Source organism: Aulostomus chinensis, chromosome 1 (assembly GCF_037954235.1).
Source record: "Aulostomus chinensis isolate RoL2024-O1b breed Wild chromosome 1, RoL_Achi_v1.0, whole genome shotgun sequence".
Taxonomy (NCBI): Eukaryota; Metazoa; Chordata; class Actinopteri; order Syngnathiformes; family Aulostomidae; genus Aulostomus; species Aulostomus chinensis.
Genome location: NC_141320.1, coordinates 15,638,266 through 15,659,612, shown reverse-complemented (window position 1 = coordinate 15,659,612; position 21,347 = coordinate 15,638,266). Strand labels below are relative to the sequence as shown.

Below are 21,347 nucleotides of genomic sequence, written 5' to 3'. Positions count from 1 at the left end.
AGGCTGAGGAAAAGCTGCAGTGCAGGAGGAGAACCCTGGTCCGGCTTTGGGTGGAGCAGGTGAGCGAGTGTCTGGCGGAGGCTTGTTTTATTTCCGACGAGAAATGCGGGGCATTGCACCACTCCTGGAAACACTGCAATACCAGGTTGATGCGTGGAAAGGACGGAGCAAGCTCCCGTTCCATCTCCCTGTTCCAAAAAGCAATTTAATATATGGTTCCCGGATAGGGAACGTACCAGATATTAAACTGATAAGAACAGATACTACACTTGATCTGAGCCAAAAGGCCGAGAAGCGATGCCTGTCAGCCACCCGACGTGAGAGCCAGCACCCCCGGTACAGCCAATCCCGGCCGCGGCTGTGGGCAGGAACTGCAACATTTTGGGTGGCGACACAAAATGCAGTGCCATAAACACTACATCTGGCACACTGGTTGTCCCCACTGCTATCCAAAGCAAAGGCAATCGGTGCCTTCACCCTGCTATGCTAGTGGGGCGACTCAAAGTAAAACAAAGCGGTGTTCAAAGCCACAAGCCAGCGACTCATCCTGGAGTCTGGGTTTTCCAAGTTGATCTCCTCCCACGCATGAATTCTCTGGTATCATTCCACTTACTGCGAAGACGAGCCGTGGATGTATTGTCCTGAGCCCAGGGCTTGTCAGATACCATGACCCTCAACTAAATGTGGCAGAAACCCTGCCCTCTTCATTTAGGGCTGGAAGGTGTGAGAGATACTGGGAGCTCATCGAGGCTACGTCCTCCGCGGTCTCCTCAGGCTGGCCAGCACAAGAGGAGACCGCCAACTGGCCGGGACAGGCGGTCACCGTTGTTGTTGTTGCCGCCGTGGTCGGCCTTTCTTTCTTTCTTTCCTTTTTTCACACGATCACAGGGGAGAGCGCGGACGCAGTCCCCCACTGTCAGAAATTATGCAGTTGAGATTCCCACATTTGGGGAATTCACCAGGGTCAGCACAGCCCCAGTGCAATGGCTGAGCCTCACCCGGGGAGAACCACCTTGCTGATCATGGTATCTCCCCTGCCAGGTAAGTATGACTCGCTGAGCTTAGGAACAGACATGAGCTCCAGGGACACAGCCTTCTGACTGACAGGCAGGGAGGCCGACACAGCGCCTGATCTTTCCTACCTTGTGCCAATCTGCCGCGTGCGCAGCCCCCTTTGTTTCTCACAACGATGCCGGATGTCGGATATCCCAAGCCCGGGAAGCTCAGGCACATTGAAGGTTCAGGTCTTTCAGAGTGCATTCCAAAGCCTTTTGGGAAAGGCTCCGAGAGCAGTGCCGTCAGCGGACCTCCATCCTTATCTGGAGTGCAAACGGAGCCACAACTTGACGCCCAGCGGCAGCGCGGGCGGAAATCCAGCCCCGGCCTCATGTGCAGCACTCGAGAGTTGGCCTGAAGAGCACGGGATTTGCTCCTGACAAAAGGGGAGGGGCCCGCACTGTTCCTGGAAGGCCATTGCGGCTGCAGGCTGAGGAAAAGCTGCAGTGCAGGAGGAGAACCCTGGTCCGGCTTTGGGTGGAGCAGGTGAGCGAGTGTCTGGCGGAGGCTTGTTTTATTTCCGACGAGAAATGCGGGGCATTGCACCACTCCTGGAAACACTGCAATACCAGGTTGATGCGTGGAAAGGACGGAGCAAGCTCCCGTTCCATCTCCCTGTTCCAAAAAGCAATTTAATATATGGTTCCCGGATGGGGAACGTACCAGATATTAAACTGATAAGAACAGATACTACACTTGATCTCAGCCAAAAGGCCGAGAAGCGATGCCTGTCAGCCACCCGACGTGAGAGCCAGCACCCCCGGTACAGCCAATCCCGGCCGCGGCTGTGGGCAGGAACTGCAACATTTTGGGTGGCGACACAAAATGCAGTGCCATAAACACTACACTAAACTCTTCAGACTATCTTACATGAGTGTATGTTATTGTTACGATGGTTTCTCTTCCTGGTTCCTGTCAATACATGTGCAGCTGTCAAGTCTTTAATCACTTGTTGGTGCAGCCTGATAATAAAGAATTACAAAAGTCCAGCCTAGATGGAACTCATACATGGAGTTTTAGACAACTGCTGGCCTTCATCCAGCTTTTTTGATAAATATAATTGAGTATCATCTGTGTAACAATGGAAATTTATGGACTGTTTCCCAATAATATGACCTAAAGGAAGCATACATAAAGTGAAGAGTATTGGCCCCAGCACTGAACCTTGAGGAACACCGTGTTTAACTTTGGGTTGTATAGAAGATTTATCATTAACGTCTACAAACTGAAATCAACCTGATGAATACGATTGAAACCACTTTAATGTTCCCTGAATGCACAGTTTAATCGTAATAATGGTACACTTCAGAATTAACGACAGCACATATACATTTGTTGTGTATGTACGCTGAACTTGAACAGTCCGTTGTCCCAATGGAGGCAAGTGAGAGTGAGGCCTGCAGCCAGACTACAAGGTCGGCGCTGCCACCCCAAGGGAGGTGGAGAGGGAAGAGGCAGGGGTCAGGAACACACGGGGGAAGGGGAGGGGAGGATAGTACACGCCATTTACGTCACCAAGGCAGAAGGAGTTCTCCTGGAGGATAAACAATGGGGCAGCCGATAAGGAAGCTGTGGGTTTGGGCGGAGGAGCACACATTCCAATCTGTCTTCTCTTTCAGTCCAATCCAAATTGTAAAGTTAAATTTCTGGTCTTCAACATCACTCTCCTCTTTGCAAAGCGGCCAACTGCTCCAAGATGGTTTCCATCTTGGGTTTCAGTTCAAGAGTCTGTTGTTGCCCCGCTCTGCCAACCTCAGTCATTGCGTTGTCAATGACTGAGGTTGTGTGAGCTGCACATCACATCAAGTGTTGATGCCCACCAAGGGGTGTCTTTTCAAAAAGAGGAATATTACGCCTCAATTTCACACAGACAAGACGGCAAATTTGGCACATTTTCTGTCTAAAAAGGGCTGGAGAGAGATGGAGGTTAGGGAGGAGAGGAGACAGAGAGGTGGGGAAGAGAAGAGAGAGAGACCAGACATTATGTTTGCTGCTCCATTTTGATTGTTGCTCTCCAGCTTCAGCTCAATAAAAACCTCTTCATCACATCAGTCCCATGTGGAGCTGCGTTGTTCCAACAACACTGAGATCTCAGCTCATAGCAGTTCTACAATAAAGGTTCCAACACAACGTTCCATTGATCCATGAACAAAGCAGGCAGTGAGACCATGATGATGTCACATCTGTCCACTGTCCAGATGTCAGAGCTGAAAATGATAGGATGCCATGTTCCCTTCAACAACAGTCCAGCAGAAAGCCACCATGAAGACCTGAGGAGAAGCAAGGCAGCTCACCACAGTCAGGAACTCCCAGTCACCTCAACAAGATTTCTGTCCACTCACGTTCAACCAGACCAGCAGATCACCTGCATCCCCACTGCCTCACCACCAGAGGGCAGTAGAACATCAACCATAGAGGCTCCCACTGAGGAATGAACACCACCACCAGCAGACCGCTCTCCCTCCCTGACAGCATTTAAAGGAGATGAATGATGGATCATCAAACTCCACCATTCACTGTGACTCAGGGCCGCTCCTCTGCTCTGACTCTCTTTGATTGTTTGTCTTTGTTTTATTCAATCAAGTTGTTCCTCCTCTCTCTCTTCTTGCTGCTCTACCCCCCCCCCCCCATGTGATGTCTACTACCTCCTCCTCCTTGATGACAGTCATTGTGAAGTCAGGCTGAGGTCTCTTCATCAGCCCTCCTCTGCTTTCTGAGCCACAAACAGTTTTTCTGAGTCGCTAAAACCCCGAACTCCATCTTGAACCCAGACTCTCAGAAGCCTGACCACATTTACTGAACTGGTCCCTCTTTGGTGAAACCATCACCACGTTTCTGAAGGCTCTGAATGTCCTGATGCTGATGTCATTCTGCTTCCTCTGACACAGGCAGCTTTGGTCCGTTCTGGCACTGTGACATCAAAGACTAAATTCTGAGATCAAGAAGAACATTTACAAAACATGAACAAAACTTGATGACAGAATTCTTTGTCCTCCTCCATCACCGCGATGCCATCGATGGTCCGTTACTGTTGCAGTGCAGTAACATCATGAGTTGTGTCAAACCATCTCTGTCAACTCTGCGAGTGTCTGGAGTGACGTCTCCAAGGACACTTGCTGCCAGGACTACAGAGTAAACATCAACATCTGTTTGCATCTGGCTTCAACTGTACTTTTCCTCTAGGTTCAACTTTGCTAGGTTACAGTGACTTGTGTACAGAGTAGTGACTTGATCAGCTGGTGGTGATGATGTAGCTTTAGGATGCTAACACAGTTGTTACTCAGGGCACCGCTGGTTGTGATTTAGAGTCCAATGAGAAACGCTCAGTCTCAGGTTCCAGCTTATCAGTGGGTTCTTTGAGGGTCAGAGACTTACATACAAATATAAAAACCAGTTGAAACACTTCCTGGAATTTTAAGAGGATTGAATACAAACAAGGAAGCGTGTAAGACAGAGGAATAATACCAGTAAAGCAATGAAGGCACATGGAGGATCAGACATGAATCATAAGATTTATCTGAGACTCAAGTGGACGGCAAAGGTAGCAGGTGAGAAGGTGTTCAGGATGAAGGGTCAGTGACCTCCAAACAAAGAAAACTACTGAATGGAGGTTGAGCAGAGTCTGAGGAGTCAGGTGGAGCTGGCAGTGAGACAGGAGTTGAGGCCTGAACAGATGCAGCACTGGTCTTTGTTACTGTGACAGCACGACAACCAACAGGACCTGCTCACGTTCTCAGCTGGATTGTTCTCATCAATGTACGGAACCTCTCCAACGACCTGGTGGGGGGACGGCCTACCAAGCCTCCATCTCAACGACCGTGGCTCCCACTGGGATCCGCGATGCTCTTCTCAGGCACAAGGGGGCTTCTCTCCGCTGGTCAGGATGGAGATTCAAGGCTCACGGGAGGTCAACAGTATTGTGACCGTGAAAAGGGGGAGAGGAGAAGTTCTGTTTAAAGTTAAAGAACAAAGAAACAAAAAAGTAAGCAGAAGAGAAAGAAAAGAGGAGAGACGGACCAGCAGCTGGAGGAGCTCACGGAAAAATAAGAAGCGCTGAAGAGCCTGAACCCAACCCAACTGTAACGGATGGTGTCGTGACTATTATAATAAACTGGTCCGCCGTGGGGGTGACCTTTGACCTGTGTGGGGCTGCTGGCCAATCAGCACCCTTTGCCGTCCTCAGTACTTCTCAGATATTCCTGTATTAAACGGGTCAACAGAGGGCAGTCATGCATCCCTCAGATCCTCTAGAGCAGGGGTTTTCAGTTAAAATTCTCCTGGGTCCAGTTTTCAAACCTCTTCAAGCTTGGGTCTGGAGGCCTAGCACAGTTTTTCATGACTGCTGATTTCAGTGATGGGCCCACGCCTGCATGTTAGCCAGCAGTCGAGCTGTGCTTTATGATCCAGGGGCATCTTTAGCCGATGGAGGTAGACTTTAAGCCTGTTGTATCAGTGTCTGTTTGGTCAACAATGAACTTTCAGATCGAATGAAGTCGCCGGCATTTCAATAATAGTTCAGTCGTATTTATTGTCTGCTTTTTTTCCACATGAACCTTAAACCTATTGTCCAGCAGGGGGCAACATAAAGAGAAGAGTGTATATGACTATGTGAGTGTGTGTGTGTGTGTGTGTGTGTGTGTGTGTGTGTGTGTGTGTGTGTGTGTGTGTGTGTGTGTGTGTGTTTTGAAGACGACTTCTTGACTCCATTTTTGTTGTCACTCTTCTCTTAATTTTCAGTTTCACTCATTAAAATGAAGTTGTACGTCAACAACTTTGGTCTTTAAGCTGACAAACACACCACACGTCACTCACTCTATAGATTAAATCTGCTGATAACACAAAACACGTGACCTTGTGACCCTGCATGACGTTTTGCTCCAACTTTCCAGAACTAATAGGAGGAACAGCATGGATCGTTCTGAGCAAGAACTCTGACATCACCATCGTCATGAACAAGAAGGCAGTCGGACTCAACTTCAACAAATCTGAAATGTCCCCTTAAGCTCCTGCTACTTTGAACTGATGCCTAAACCTTCAGTTTCCATTCATCACTCAGAACCTCTCACAACCACAGAAGAACAAGCAAAGGTTAGGAGCAGTAAAGCCTTCAATAATGACATCATCATGTTTGAGGGTTTTCTTTCCTCAAACTGTTTCTACCAACACGACAGAATCCTGGAAATATTTCAGGTGTTGACCTCCCAGCAGCCTGAAGGTCAACCTGCATTATCTGTTATGTTGCTGAGCAGAGGAAGGAGCTCAATGGTAGAGCGCTAGCTTAGCATGTGAGAGGTGGTGGGATCGGTGCCCTCGTTCTCCAGAAGACTTCAGCTTGTTCTGTTGTTGAGCTCTGATGAAACCACTGACTTTGAACCACACACAAAGTGAAGGAGTGACTTAAGATTGATGGCACCTGAGGAACTTCTAGGTTTCCTAAAATCAACTGGAAATTCATTCACCAGTTAAACAGTGACTCTACCAGAGGGGGTGTAGCTCAGTGGTAGAGCGCATGCTGAGCATGTGTGAGGCCCTGGGTTCAATCCCCGGCATCTCCAGCTGGTCCTGTGTAGCCTTCATCTTGTCAGCTAAAGTGATCCTTAAATGTGACAACAGTTGATTCACTATCAGAAGACATCTTCTACATGTTCAAGGTGGGCGAACTGTCCACAAATGTTCAAAATTACTTTTGAAAATGAAAACATAGATCAAACCTGCCCTGTCAATCACCCACAATGGGCGGATCGTCCCACTCCCTATCAGGTTCCCCACTCCGTGACCCAGGAGGCTCCCTCTCCCTATCAGGACTAGAAATCCATTGGGGTCTCCCTGCTCAGGTAGGAGTCCTGCCCACAACGTTAAGCTGTTGATGTTCTAGAGGAGACAACATCTGATCTTTGTTAGATCCACCAGTCAAAGGGTTTCTTTCAAGGCTGTAGCAGCTGAGAATGAGGGATTAATAACCATCTTAGTGAGGACATTTTGAAACATGATGACATTTTATTGACTTGTAGCACTGCAAAAATCATCCCCCCTCCAAAAACCCTCTTCTCCAACTCTGTACTCAAGTTGTCTCCTCATCAGGCACCACAGGATCCAGGACGTTCAGTCAAAAAAATCATGAGTGATTTCAAAAATGGCCATCAGACACAAAATAAGACTTCAAACAGGTTTACAATTTTATTTTATGTTAACACATTTTGTCCATTTTGCCTCCACACTGTCCTTCATCACAGCATTTAACATCAGGACTGCTCCCAGATCAGCTCCATGACCTCATCCCTGCACCAGAGTACCGCCCAAGTTCATCAAGGATGGCCAACATGAGAGGGTCTAGATTCACCTCCATCTTTGGAGGCTGTTGAATTTCCTCCTGAGGACCGTCAGGCTGTTTCCTTACTTTGCTGTGACCCAACAGCAGACAGCAACAAGGACTGTGGTGCACTTGGTAAAACCACCATCTGGAGTCTGGACCAAGATGCTGATGTGATCCTTTGATGAGTTTAGAATCAGTCAAAGATCAAAGACTGAAGCAGGAGATCAATGCTCAGAGCCCAGGGATCAAAGACAGAATTCAGAGATCAAAGACAGAATTCCGACATCAAACACAGAATTCAGACATCAAACACAGAATTCAACTATCAATCAATGTGAGGAACCAGCGTCTCATGTGAAGATGCTTCTGAACTCATGAAGTGAAATCCTACCAAATAGAGATGAGTGAGTCCAACTGGGACCTGAACAGGGTGTACCCCGCCTCTTGCCCGTAGATGCTGGGATAGGCTCCAGCCCCCCCGCGACCCTTAATAGTAAGGAATAAGCGGAAGATGACGATGGATGGAGTCCAACTGGACCTGAACAGGAGAGAAATAAAGGAGTTGTTATGTAATTGTTATTTATTTCCAGGCCAGGTGAGGGTTGGATTTTGTTCGTTCATGTTGAAGTGAACTGACAGTGGGACTGTGGACCTGGGCTGAAGTCCAGCTCACTGCTGGTTTAATAAAACCACCTGATTGTTTTTCCTATCAGCTCTGATCTGATGGAAGAAACAAAAAGCCAAACTTCATTCGTCCGTGTCCAAACTCCACGTCTGTTGATGTACAGCACTCCAGTTATTTGTTTCTTTCCAGACAGAAGCAGGTTGGTGGAGGAATAAAACCTCAACAGTGAACAAACAGCAATGAGAGAAGTGAATCCTGCACTCAGAGAAGTTGTGTCTGCACTCACCAACCAGGAAACGCGTCTATCTTCTGTGTGACTGAGGCAGCTGCTCAGAGCTGCGTTTCTCAGCTGTGTGGGGGCGGGACTCTGTGTGTGATTGACAGGTCAACTGTCTGCCAGACAATGTTGTGGGGCACAAACACAAAATGCGAGGTGCCATTTCCATTCTGGGTCAATCAGCTCTGGGGCCGTTTTGTCTTTTGAATGAAGAAATGCGTTCATTTTGGGTAGCAGCTTGTAAAAATGCCCCGGCTCAACCACCAGACCTCTGTGTACACTGTCAAGAAAAAAAACTATTAAAAAAAACATTAAAAAGTCTGGCAGCAGAGTTTCCAGACGAATACCGTCAAATTACAGTAATGAACTGTTCCACAAAATTACATGGAATAAACTGTAAAAATACACAGCAGGTTTCACAGGCCGGACTCATTAAATTACAGTCCATTTAGTGTTGATAAATGTGCATTCAACTGCAGGAAAACAGGCCCATCATGGAAAAACACATGAAGAACAAGGACCTTTCAGGTTCTTCTCTAAGTTCAGGGCTCTTACTGGTTCATGTATGAAACAAACCAGTCTATGAGCAGGAATTTCCCATTAAAAAGTTCATTTGACAGTGGAAAAGCAAGCATAGTGCATTAAAATAGCCAAGTTTAAGGTCAATCACTGTCAATTGAAGCTATTTAGTTGTTACTTTATGAAACTGAGCCAACTTTCTACAGTGATTTCCTGTTAGATTCTGGTTTCTCCAAGTATAAAAACTACAACCATGTATAAACACAGAATCTGTACTTTGAACAATAGAGAATTTCTGCATATTGACAGTATCAGTCCATCACTTTAGAGGATTGGAATGTAAAATAATCATTGGACAATGGAAATCATTTATCCTTTAACGAAACAACTTCAGTGCAGAGTTGATAACTGCACTTCAAACTTTGAACTGGTGTCCACATCAATGTGGAATTTGAGGAGGCCACAGCCACCAAATTTCCCAGAGTTCTTGACTATTTGCAGTCTCTTTCCTTGGAGAAGTCAAGTGGAACTACAAGACGAGGAGCAGAAATCCAAGCTGCTGGTGGACCACGTGGTGCTGTGTTGATGCTACTTTCCCACTCAAAGGGGATCGTGCAGGAATGTTCCACACGGTTGACCAAACTTCCATTGCAGAAGAGATTCAGGCAGTTCCACCCACGCCATGCATCCTTGTATGCTGTAAGTGTGAGGCAATACAATACAGTATGTTTCAGTGACATACATTTAGACAGAAGACCTGGGTTTATTGGGTGATGTTTACTGACATGCCAATTGGATTGTGGTGCCAATATGGCTGACTTGGTCGGTGTAAATCTTATCATCAATAAACAAAGTACACACAAATGTTGAAATTACTTTTCTAGACTTTAGTCCCCAAAGGAATTTCAGGCACCTGAAAGAGACTTTCATAAATCTGTGTGTGTGTGTGTGTGTACAGTACATGTCCCCAAAATGGACAATAAAATTATTGGTCCCCAATCTCAAGGATAAAATGATGCTCCAGTGATGTGGTGAGAGTTGCTACAAACCTCAAAATGATGCTACAGTGATGTAATGAGGGTTTCTACTAACCTAAGAAATGATGCTACAGTGATGTAGTGAGAGTTGCTAAAGACCTCAAAATGATGCTAAAGTGATGTAGTGAGAGTTTCTACTAACCTAAGAAATGATGCTACAGTGATGTAATGAGAGTTGCTATTAAACTCAAAATGATGCTAAAGTGATGTTGTGAGAGTTGCTATGAACCTAAGAAATGATGCTACAGTGATGTGGTGAGAGTTGATAGTAATCTCAAAATGATGCTGACAGTAATGTAGTAAGAGTTGCTAAAAATCTCAAAATTATGCTACAGTGATAAAGTGAGAGTTGCTACGAACCTCAAAATGATGCTCCAGTGATGTAGTAAGAGTTGCTAAAAACCTCAAAACGATGCTACAGTGATGTAGTGAGAGTTGCTAAAATCTTGAAAATGATGCTTGAAATTAAAGATGAAATAAACTGGAGATATCAAGGACTGCTTTAGATCATTTCCACACAAACCTTTCTGGTTGGCAAACATATGAGGCTCAAGGACCTGAACCAGTTCCCTGAACCCTTCCCTCTCAACAGTGCTGAGGGGCTGGCAGTCCTTCAGGATCAAATTCAGCAGAGCCTCATCCAGCATCTGCTTCCTGGAAGCTGGATGGTTAAAGATGAAGGAGAGAAGAAATGAATAGGAATTAATGATCAATGAAGCAACTGTGAGTCAGTTGGAGAGTGGCTGTACACCTGAGTTCATCCTGGTGGATCTGGGACTTCATTCTCATGCCTGGCCCCATCATGCCTCAGCACTGAAGAGGTGCTTTTGTTGAGATGAGACGCTTCTGTCCAACAAATGCCACATTCAACCTGCAGAAAAGAACATGAGTACTCAGCTAAAAGTTCCTTTCTTCATGGTGACTGGTGTTTCTTAGTCTTAGACCACCAGGTTTCCAATGAGGTGTATCGGATACGTTGTTGTGTGCCGCTGAAATCCGTCCAATTCCGGCGTTGTTTCCTCATGAAATATGTTTGCCTTAAAGCTCATTAAAGTGTTGAACCACAATATCGTTCACCATAACTGAGTCAACTTCAAGATAACCTACGTCTACATTCCAGTCCCGGCTGCTCCTGTTCTGCTGCAGTCCAGAAAACAACAAGCCGATACAATTGGCGCTCCTTCCCACAGCTCCGGCCCGGATCCGCATGGTTCCGCTGACTGACTGTGAGACCGCTCCCTCCAGAGTGGCACAGCCCGATGGGGTCCTTATCTGGCACGGGGGCGTAAAACAGGTGAGACTGAAAAGCCTGGTTTATTCTGCGTCGAGGGAACGCGTTGCTCTGCTCTTCACCGCCAAGCCGCTAGGGGGTGTGGCTTTGTCTTTGTATTGTTTACGGGGCTCTTGTCGGATTCCTCGGTTTTCTTCCGGTCACAGACAACAATTGTTGGCCATTTGTCAGTCTTTGTAGTGCCGCGAAGAGGAGTTGTAGAGGTGGTCGTACTTGAGCACCTCCTCGATCATCCTTTCTTCAGCTTGGTCCATTTTTTCTTGGAGCCTTCACCACAGAAACTTTGAAAATGGTGGTGTTGCTGTGCCGCGGCTGAACCGGACATAACGTTCTGAGCGGGACCAATCACAGTCCTCGACGTTGACGTCACCACGCGTCGACGCGATGCGTAAGCAGGATTTTTTGGAGGCGCGTTTCAGGCTACGGCGTACGGTCTGCGTCGACGGCGGAGGTACGAATACTACTCGACACAGAAGCATAAATCAGGCTTAAATCAGGCTTTATCGTCCAACAGGAAGTTAGCATGTCAGGGATGAGACACGCTTATCGTCCAACAGGAAGTTAGCATGTCAGGGATGAGACACGCTTATCGTCCAACAGGAAGTTAGCATGTCGGGGATGAGACACGCTTATCGTCCAACAGGAAGTTAGCATGTCGGGGATGAGACACGCTTATCGTCCAACAGGAAGTTAGCATGTCGGGGATGAGACACGCTTATCGTCCAACAGGAAGTTAGCATGTCGGGGATGAGACACGCTTATCGTCCAACAGGAAGTTAGCATGTCGGGGATGAGACACGCTTATCGTCCAACAGGAAGTTAGCATGTCGGGGATGAGACACGCTTATCGTCCAACAGGAAGTTAGCATGTCGGGGATGAGACACGCTTATCGTCCAACAGGAAGTTAGCATGTCAGGGATGAGACACCCTGATAGTCCAACAGGAAGTTAGCATGTCAGGGATGAGACAACCTGATAGTCCAACAGGAAGTTAGCATCTCCATGGTTCCCTTGACCAGAAGCCAGTGGGATCGTTCCATTCTGACATCTTGATTGACATTTGTCCTTCTCTTAGCTAAATAGCTGGCAATCATTTGAAAAAAACCTTGATTTACTTTTTGTATTTTGATCTTCAGCTCATTTGCATACTTTTGTTAAAATTCTCCCCTTTTTGTCTTTTTTTTCTGCTGGCCTAAAGACCAGTTCAGCATGGACTACGTTGAACCTTCAGTCCGCTGCATCAGCACCCATGGACGGTTCCCCCCTGACAGGAGGATTCTGGTGAGGAACATTAGTGGGACAGCACTCTTGTTAGAAGGGTTCTGATCCACCTTCCCTCCCCCTGTAGCTCCTCCTGTGTCCCCTCAGCACTCTTGTTAGAAGGGTTCTGATCCACCTTCCCTCCCCCTGTAGCTCCTCCTGTGTCCCCTCAGCGCTCTTGTTAGAAGGGTTCTGATCCACCTTCCCTCCCCCTGTAGCTCCTCCTGTGTCCCCTCAGCGCTCTTGTTAGAAGGGTTCTGATCCACCTTCCCTCCCCCTGTAGCTCCTCCTGTGTCCCCTCAGCGCTCTTGTTAGAAGGGTTCTGATCCACCTTCCCTCCCCCTGTAGCTCCTCCTGTGTCCCCTCAGCGCTCTTGTTAGAAGGGTTCTGATCCACCTTCCCTCCCCCTGTAGCTCCTCCTGTGTCCCCTCACGTTTCCAAACTCCCTCCCACTGGCTGGTGCTGAAGGAGGGCTAGAGCTCCTCCTACAGGAGCCCATCCTGGCCTCCCCCGCTGCAGCTCCTCCACTGACCTCCCACCAGAGAGATGAGCCCCCTGGTTCAGAGGTGACAGACCACCTCTGGGAGCAGACAACAGAGACCACATCAGGCTGGACTCCGTGCAGGTACGGAGGCTGACGGCTGCTGAGTGAGTGAGTTTACGACGCTCCCACCACTGCTGCTGGATTGATTTAACACATCTGGAATATTTAGATTTATTCTGGGTCAACATCTGCATCTGTTGAAGTCCTCAGTCTCCATGCAGGTGGTGTTGTTCCAGATAAAAGGTCTCAATAACAGCATCACTCCAGGTGAAACCATTCCAAAGAAGGCTAAGTGGAGCTGGCATATCAGCCCCCAATGGAAGCCTGCTGCTGCTGCCAAGCTCTCCATGTCATCATGGAAAAGTTGATTGTTCAACTCAATGTTTTTCCCATTGGGAGGAGATTTGTTGTTCCACCATGAAGTCTTTTCTGGTGATGAGTTTGTGTGTTGTAGTAGCATGAAGATATCTTGTTATCATGATCAACTCCTCTGGCCTGGTGGAAGAACACTGCTGTGTTTGGATTCAGACGAGTCAAATCTGAACCAGGGACTTGTAGTTTTATCCTCGGTCTCTGGACTCATAAAATGGAGACCGGCCCAGTTTGACACTTTTGAACTCCTCCATGATGTTCAAATCTCATGACTGAGATTCGTGATTGGAAACATCGGCGGTTCAGCAAAGAAAACATGTACCATTGAACATCGCTCTCATCCTTCTACTCAGAACGCTGCGGTGGACTCCACCGTGTCCAGGCTTTGGGCAGATACGTCTTCATCCTCCACCACCACCAGCCGCTCCACCCCACCCACCCTGTGCAGGTCTACATTACCAGGGTCGGATCTGGCAGGGTGGAGGATCTTTGATTCATCTTAGCTTTCCTGCTCCGGCTGTTTCAGAAACATTAAAATGGAGATGGTTGTTTGTGTCTTTCAGGCCACGCCAACGCCTCCTTCTGTCCCCACGCTTATGGCTGCCGAAACGTGCCGGTGTCTGAAAACCAGATCATTCTGGATGTGCCGGACCACCAGGTCCTCCTCACCTGCAGGTTTGTGCAGGCAGAGCCCTGTGGTGGTAGGTTTCCTGCTCCTCTGCTGGACTGATACCCTCTCCCTTTCCCCACATGTATCTGCTGTTTCTACTCTGTGCCTCCTTCTCCTCTGTCAGGCCTGGACTTCTTCCTTCTGTCTCTCCAGGATCACGTCCTGGTGGTGCCTGAGAGCAGCTCCAGCTCCAGCTCCCTGAACCAAGAACCACTGGAGAAATCTGACCACTTCATCAGCAACTGTGGCCTCAACAGCTTTCATGTCAAGTCGGTGTCTCTCAGCCTGAGTTGGTCCCTGTTCTGTATCCCTGAATGTTCTAGAGGAACTAAACTGGGCCTGACTGGGACGCTTCTGTCTGCTCAGATTTGGGTTGTGAATGCATTCAGATGTCATTTACAAGCATTGGAACTAAAGACCTGAGCCTCAAGAATATTTAGTTCTTGATTTACTTTCTCTTGCAGGGTTTCATTTTGTGCAAATTTTCTTGTTAAGATCTTTGTTTTTTTGTTGTCCTTCCATTTAGCAAGTTTGGCTAAGAACCGTTTCCCCACTAAACTAATTTTCCTAAAATGTCTCGCTAACGTTTCCTTTTTCTCTGTCGTCCCTCCTGTCCTTCGTCTCCATTCTGTCTCAGCTCAGCTGTGTCTCTTGGGCTCTCTTCACCAATGGCGCCCTGCCTTGTGCCTGCCATGAGGTTGGAGCTGAGAGTGACACCTGAAAGTCATTTGGTGGTCGGTGCCGCTGCAGGCCCCATGTGATTGGCCGAGACTGCTCCATGTGGGCCGCGGGTTGCTGGGGATTCCCCACTGCAGACGTGAGTGTCAGATTGGATGAATGATGAGTAATAAGGGCTTTTAATGATGAGTGAGAGGACGGACCAAAGCAACCTGTCCAACCATCAGAGGACAGTTTGTTGTTCTAGTTTCAACTCTTTCTACATTACTGTTAGCATCATTTTGGGATCATTAGCAACTCTTACTACATCACTGTCAGCATCATTTTGAGTTTATTATCAATTCTTACTACATCACTGTCAGCATCATTTTTGAATTCATTAACAATTCTTCCTACATAACTGTAGCATTATTTTGAGGTTTTTAGCAGCTCTTATTAAATTACTGTCATCATTTTGAGGTTATTAGGTTTAGGTTATTATCTTACTAGATAACTCTCAGCATCATTTTTAGGTTACTCGCAACTTTCACTCCATTACTGTTACCATCATTTTGAGTTCATTTGCAATTCTTACTACATCACTGTCGCATCATTTTGAGATCATTAGCAATTCTTCTGACATCACTGTGACATTATTTTGAGGTTCGTAGCAACTCTTACTACATTACTGTCAGCATCACTTTGAGGTTATTAGCAACTATCACGACATTACTGTTAGCATCATTTTGAGTTTATTAGCAATTCTTACGACATCACTGTAGCATTAAATTGACTTCATTAGCAACTCTTACTACATGACTGTCAGCATCACTTTGAAGTTGTTCGAAACACTTACTATATTACGATCAGCATCACTTTGAGTTAATTAGCAACTATCACTACATTACTGTCAGCATCACTTTGAGGTTATTCAAAACGTTCACTCCATAACTGCTAGCATCATTTTGTGTTCATTAGCAATTCTTACTAAATCACTGTCGCATCATTTTGAGATCTTTCGCAATTCTTCTGACATCACTGTCGCATTATTTTGAGGTTCGTAGCAACTTTTACTACATTACTGTTGCATTATTTAAAGTTTCGTAGCAACTCTTACTACATTACTGTCAGCATCACTTTGAGTTTATTAGCAACTATCACTACATTACTGTTAGCATCATTTTGAGTTTATTAGCAATTCATAGACATCACTGTAGCATTAAATTGAGGTTAGGAGCAACTCTTACTACATGACTTTCAGCATCACTTTGAGTTCATTAGCAACTATCACTACATTACTTTTAGCATCATTTTGAGTTTATTAGCAACTATCACGACATTACTGTTAGCGTCATTTTGAGTTTATTAGCAATTCATAGACATCATTGTAGCATAAAATTGAGGTGAGGAGCAACTCTTACTACATGACTGTCAGCATCACTTTGAGGTTGTTTGAAACACTTACTACATTACTGTAAGCATCACTGAGTTTATTAGCAACTATCACTACATTACTGTTAGCATCATTTTGAGGTTAGAAGCAACTGTTACTACATGACTGACAGCATCACTTTTAGGTTGTTCGAAACACTTACTACATTATTGTAAGCATCACTGAGTTAATTAGCAACTATCACTACATTACTGTTAGCATCATTTTGAGTTCATTAGCAATTCTTCCGACATCACTGTCGCAATATTTTGAGGTTCGTAGCAACTCTTACTACATTACTGTAACCATCACTGAGTTAATTAGCAACTATCACTACATGACTGTTAGCGTCATTTTGAGTTCATTAGCAATTCTTCCGACATCACTGTCGCAATATTTTGAGGTTCGTAGCAACACTTACTACATGACTGTCAGCATCACTTTGAGGTTATTCGAAACTTTCACTCCATTACTGTTAGCATCATTTTGAGTTCATTAGCAATTCTTACTACATCACTGTCGCATCATTTTGAGATCATTAGCAATTCTTCCGACATCACTGTCGCAATATTTTGAGGTTCGTAGCAACTTTTACTACATTATTGTTACATTATTTTAAGGTTCGTAGCAACTCTTACTACATTACTGTCAGCATCACTTTGAGGTTGTTCGAAACTCTTACTACATTACTGTAAGCATCACTGAGTTTCTTAGCAACTATCACTGCATTACTGTTAGCATCATTTTAAGTTCATTAGCAATTCTTCCGACATCGCTGTTGCAATATTTTGAGGTTCGTAGCAACACTTACTACATGACTGTCAGCATCACTTTGAGGTTATTCGAAACTTTCACTCCATTACTGTTAGCATCATTTTGAGTTCATTAGCAATTCTAACTACATCACTGTCGCATCAGTTTAAGATCATTAACAATTCTTTTGACATCACTGTCGCATTACTTTGAGGTTCGAAGCAACTCTTACTACATTACTGTCAGCATCACTTTGAGTTCATTAGCAACTATCACTACATTACTTTTAGCATCATTTTGAGGTTAGAAGCAACTCTCACTTCATGACTGTCAGCGTCACTTTGAGGTTGTTCGAAACACTTACTACATTACTGCTAGCATCACTGAGTTGATTAGCAACTATCACTACATTACTTTTCGCATCATTTTGAGTTTATTAGCAACTATCACTACATTAGTGTTAGCGTCATTTTGAGTTTATTAGCAATTCATGGACATCACTGTAGCATTAAATTGAGGTTAGTAGCAACTCTTACTACATGACTTTCAGCATCACTTTGAGGTTGTTTGAAACACTTACTTCATTACTGTAAGCATCACTGAGTTTATTAGCAACTATCACTACATTACTGTTAGCATCATTTTGAGATCATTAGCAATTCTTCCGACGTCACTGTCACAATATTTTGAGGTTCCTAGCAACACTTACTACATGACTGTCAGCATCACTTTGAGGTTATTCGAAACTTTCACTCCATTACTGTTTGCATCATTTTTTGTTCTTTAGCAATTCTTACTACATCACTGTCGCATCATTTTGAGATCATTAGCAATTCTTCCGACATCACTGTCGCATTTTTTTGAGGTTCGTAGCAACTGTTACTACATGACTGTCAGCATCACTTTGAGGTTATTCGAAACACTTACTACATTACTGTAAACATCACTGAGTTGATTAGCAACTATCACTACATTACTGTTAGCATCATTTTCAATTCATTAGCAATTCTTTCGACATCACTGTCGCAATATTTTTAGGTTCGTAGCAACTCTTAGTATATGACTGTCAGCATCACTTTGAGGTTATTCGAAACGTTCACTCCATTACTGTTAGCATCATTTTGAGATCACTACCAATTCTTCTGACATCACTGTCGCATCATTTTGAGATCTTTAGCAATTCTTCTGACATCACTGTCGCATTATTTTGAGGTTCGTAGCAACTCCTACGACATGACTGTCAGCATCACTTTGAGGTTGTTCGAAACACTTATTACATTACTGTAAGCATCACTGACTTGATTAGCAACTATCACTACATTACTGTCGCATCATTTTGAGATCATTAGCAATTCTTCTGACATCACTGTCGAAATATTTTGAGGTTTGTAGCAACTTTTACTACATTACTGTCGCATTATTTTGAGGTTCGTAGCATCTCTTACTACATGACTGTCAGCATCACTTTGAGTTTATTAGCAACTATCACTACATTACTGCTAGCATCATTTTGAGTTAATGAGCAATTCTCACGACATCACTGTAGCATTGAATTGAGTTCATTAGCAACTCTTACTAAATGACTGTCAGCATCACTTTGAGGTTGTTCGAAAGTTTCACTCCATTACTGTTAGCATCATTTTGAGTTCATTAGCAATTCTTCCGACATCACTGTCGCATTATTTTGAGGTTCGTAGCAACTTTTACTACATTACTGTCGCATTATTTTGAGGTTCGTAGCAACTCTTACTACATTACTGTCATCATCATTTTGAGTTTATTAGCAACTATCACTACATTACTGTCTGCATCATTTTGAGTTGTTGAGCAATTCTCACGACATCATTGTAGCATTAAATTGAGTTCATTAGCAACTCTTACTAAATGACTGTCAGCACCACTTTGAGGTTGTTCGAAAGTTTCACTCCATTACTGTTAGCATCATTTTGAGTTCATTAGCAATTCTCCCGACATCACTGTCGCAATATTTTGAGGTTCGTAGCAACACTTACTACATGACTGTCAGCATCACTTTGAAGTTATTCGAAACTTTCACTCCATTACTGTTAGCATCATTTTGAGATCATTAGCAATTCTTCCGACATCACTGTCGCATCATTTTGAGGTTTGTAGCAACTCTTAGTACATGACTGTCAGCATCACTTTGAGGTTATTCGAAACGTTCACTCCATTACTGTAAGCATCATTTTGAGATCATTACCAATTCTTCCGACATCACTGTCACAATATTTTGAGGTTTGTAGCAACTTTTACTACATTACTGTCGCATTATTTTAAGGTTCGTAGCAACTCTTAGTACATGACTGTCAGCATCACTTTGAGGTTATTCGAAACACTTTCTACATTACTGTAAGCATCACTGAGTTGATTAGCAACTATCACTACATTACTGTTAGCATCATTTTGAGTTCATTAGGAATTCTTCCGACATCACTGTCGCAATATTTTGAGGTTCGTAGCAACTTTTACTACATTACTGTCGCATTATTTTGAGGTTCGTAGCAACTCTTACTACATTACTTTCAGCATCACTTTGAGTTTATTAGCAACTATCACTACATTACTGTTAGCATCATTTTGCGTTGTTGAGCAATTCTAACGACATCACTGTAGCATTAAATTGAGTTCATTAGCAACTCTTACTAAATGACTGTCAGCATGACTTTGAGGTTGTTCGAAACTCTTACTACATCACTGTAAGCATCACTGAGTTTCTTAGCAACTATCACTGCATTACTGTTAGCATCATTTTAAGTTCATTAGCAATTCTTCCGACATCACTTTTGCAATATTTTGAGGTTCGTAGCAACACTTACTACATGACTGTCAGCATCACTTTGAGGTTATTCGAAACTTTCACTCCATAACTGTTAGCATCATTTTGAGATCATTACCAATTCTTCTGACATCACTGTCGCATCATTTTGAGATCTTTAGCAATTCTTCTGACATCACTGTCGCATTATTTTGTGGTTCGTAGCAACTCTTACGACATGACTGTCAGCATCACTTTGAGGTTGTTCGAAACACTGACTACATTACTGTAAGCATCACTGACTTGATTAGCAACTATCACTCCATTATTGTTAGCATCATTTTGAGTTCATTAGCAATTCTTCCGACATCACTGTCGCAATATTTTGAGGTTCGTAGCAACTTTTACTACATTACTGTCGCATTATTTTGAGGTTCGTAGCAACTCTTACTACATGACTGTCATCATCATTTTGAGTTTATTAGCAACTATCACTACATTACTGTCTGCATCATTTTGAGTTGTTGAGCAATTCTCACGACATCATTGTAGCATTAAATTGAGTTCATTAGCAACTCTTACTAAATGACTGTCAGCACCACTTTGAGGTTGTTCGAAAGTTTCACTCCATTACTGTTAGCATCATTTTGAGTTCATTAGCAATTCTTCCGACATCACTGTCGCAATATTTTGAGGTTCGTAGCAACACTTACTACATGACTGTCAGCATCACTTTGAAGTTATTCGAAACTTTCACTCCATTACTGTTAGCATCATTTTGAGATCATTAGCAATTCTTCCGACATCACTGTCGCATCATTTTGAGGTTTGTAGCAACTCTTAGTACATGACTGTCAGCATCACTTTGAGGTTATTCGAAACGTTCACTCCATTACTGTTAGCATCATTTTGAGATCATTACCAATTCTTCCGACATCACTGTCACAATATTTTGAGGTTTGTAGCAACTTTTACTACATTACTGTCGCATTATTTTAAGGTTCGTAGCAACTCTTAGTACATGATTGTCAGCATCACTTTGAGGTTATTCGAACCACTTTCTACATTACTGTAAGCATCACTGAGTTGATTAGCAACTATCACTACATTACTGTTAGCATCATTTTGAGTTCATTAGGAATTCTTCCGACATCACTGTCGCAATATTTTGAGGTTCGTAGCAACTTTTACTACATTACTGTCGCATTATTTTGAGGTTCGTAGCAACTCTTACTACATTACTTTCAGCATCACTTTGAGTTTATTAGCAACTATCACTACATTACTGTTAGCATCATTTTGCGTTGTTGAGCAATTCTAACGACATCACTGTAGCATTAAATTGAGTTCATTAGCAACTCTTACTAAATGACTGTCAGCATGTCTTTGAGGTTGTTCGAAACTCTTACTACATCACTGTAAGCATCACTGAGTTTCTTAGCAACTATCACTGCATTACTGTTAGCATCATTTTAAGTTCATTAGCAATTCTTCCGACATCACTTTTGCAATATTTTGAGGTTCGTAGCAACACTTACTACATGACTGTCAGCATCACTTTGAGGTTATTCGAAACTTTCACTCCATTACTGTTAGCATCATTTTGAGATCATTACCAATTCTTCTGACATCACTGTCGCATCATTTTGAGATCTTTAGCAATTCTTCTGACATCACTGTCGCATTATTTTGAGGTTCGTAGCAACTCTTCCGACATGACTGTCAGCATCACTTTGAGGTTGTTCGAAACACTGACTTCATTACG

General features: G+C 44.1%; 4 non-coding genes across 4 annotated transcripts; 1 reads left to right on the top strand and 3 right to left on the bottom strand.

The window, feature by feature from the left end:
- Window positions 1-108: 108 nt before the first annotated feature.
- Window positions 109-299, bottom strand: LOC147270514 (U2 spliceosomal RNA). Its single transcript, XR_015117268.1, has one exon. It is a non-coding gene; the product is annotated as a U2 spliceosomal RNA (small nuclear RNA).
- A 586-nt stretch (window positions 300-885) lies between these two features.
- On the bottom strand, window positions 886-1,049 carry LOC147270513 (U1 spliceosomal RNA). Its single transcript, XR_015117061.1, has one exon. It is a non-coding gene; the product is annotated as a U1 spliceosomal RNA (small nuclear RNA).
- Window positions 1,050-1,591: 542 nt separating this feature from the next.
- Window positions 1,592-1,782, bottom strand: LOC147270512 (U2 spliceosomal RNA). Its single transcript, XR_015117390.1, has one exon. It is a non-coding gene; the product is annotated as a U2 spliceosomal RNA (small nuclear RNA).
- Window positions 1,783-6,539: 4,757 nt separating this feature from the next.
- trnaa-agc (transfer RNA alanine (anticodon AGC)) lies at window positions 6,540-6,611 on the top strand. The gene has a single exon. It is a non-coding gene; the product is annotated as a tRNA-Ala (tRNA).
- The last annotated feature ends 14,736 nt before the right edge of the window (window positions 6,612-21,347 follow it).